This window comes from Stegastes partitus, unplaced genomic scaffold (genome assembly GCF_000690725.1).
Source record: "Stegastes partitus isolate 25-593 unplaced genomic scaffold, Stegastes_partitus-1.0.2 Scaffold799, whole genome shotgun sequence".
In the NCBI taxonomy this organism is placed as follows: Eukaryota; Metazoa; Chordata; class Actinopteri; family Pomacentridae; genus Stegastes; species Stegastes partitus.
In genome coordinates, this window is record NW_007578530.1 from 203,574 (window position 1) to 205,095 (window position 1,522).

Below are 1,522 nucleotides of genomic sequence, written 5' to 3' on the forward strand. Positions count from 1 at the left end.
TCTGGTGTCATGTGTGCTGTAAAAACACTCGCTCGTCGCGGCTCGTTGGTCACTTCCCGGCAAAGTTAGCTCACGTTAGCCATGTTTAGCTAGCTTAACTAGTGGCTTTTAGTCGATGTAAGTCCGCGCGGTCATAATTAATATCAGTAAATATCAGTAACATCGGGCAGTAGAGACTACAATTTGCGTGGGGATTCTATTGCTGTCAGCCTTCCCTGGTGGTCTAGTGGTTAGGATTCGGCGCTCTCACCGCCGCGGCCCGGGTTCGATTCCCGGTCAGGGAACTACTTTTTCTCCCTGAGCCGCCCGGTGAGTGTTGACACAGCAGACACCTTAAATATTCCTACGCCACAGACTGGTGGCGCGCGCTGCGGTAACCATGGCAACGACACCCTTCAGCTCTCTGTTGTCAGAGAGACGCATTTAATTTGTTTTTATAAAAAAGCTTCAAAAAATAATAATATTTCAAAAAACAATAATACAAAATGAATAAGAAGAAAGGCCGCTCAGAGGGAATCCAGGAAATCCTTGGATTTGTTGGGGTTTTATGTATATTTTTGTGAATTAATAATTGAATCCACAGAATTCATAATGTTATAAAGTCTGAGCTGTAATATTTTAATTAGTTAGGTTAATCTTCATAATTAGCTGATAATACTGCAGGCTCTTAGCCTTTCTAATATTCAGGAACGGTAGTATTTCATTTAGTTTTTTGTGGGGTTTTAATCCTTCATAATTCAATAATTTGGGTAAATTCCCATCATAAATCACACCGTATGGTCTTAACCTCAACATATAAACTGGTTAGGTTAACTGGTAACCCCACTCTTAATTCTCTCCTGGATGCACTTTGGCTCAGCAGCCTTTGTTCTAAATGTTTTACATGATAAGAAATAACAGTGACTTGACTTTTTCCTTTTATCCACCTCATCAGAAACATATTTTAATACAACATTCTCCTCATGATGGCAAAAGATTATATCTATACTGTTATTAATTAAATACAATTGGGCTTCAACATTTTACTTTTCTGTTGTTTTTTTAAAATTGAAGTTATGAAATGGTAGGCAGCATCGTTTAATTGCTGTCACTGAAAACAAAATATATCTTGAATATGTGTGTCTTGAACATTGTATTTGTTCTCAGGTTATCTCCTGCAGTAGATGTTTGTTTTAGAAATTTGCTTGCAACTTAGTTTAAATTAGAATTTACTTTTTTTTTTTTTATGTAATATTCTACCCTAAACTAATTTTTGTAGTATGTAAATTTTTTGCTTTCTTTATCATGTAACCAAGGTTAAATTTCAGAGGAAATGCAGAGGATACATCTCCCACAGAATTATTTTTATTTTGAAAATCACCGTGTGTGTTGACTCAGCAGAGCTCATTCTAAAAGAGAAAAGTGAATCTAAAAAAGAATCAGTATTTGCAGATGAATACTGAATGCCTGTCAGACTTACTGTCATATATAATCCTTTATGTTTTTAATTTTTCCCTGTTGCCTGAATGTTTTTCTTTCCATA

At 36.1% G+C, this 1,522-nt stretch overlaps 1 non-coding gene across 1 annotated transcript; it reads left to right on the forward strand.

Moving 5' to 3' along the window:
- The first annotated feature begins 212 nt into the window (after window positions 1–212).
- Window positions 213–284, forward strand: trnae-cuc (transfer RNA glutamic acid (anticodon CUC)). The gene has a single exon. It is a non-coding gene; the product is annotated as a tRNA-Glu (tRNA).
- Window positions 285–1,522: the final 1,238 nt, after the last annotated feature.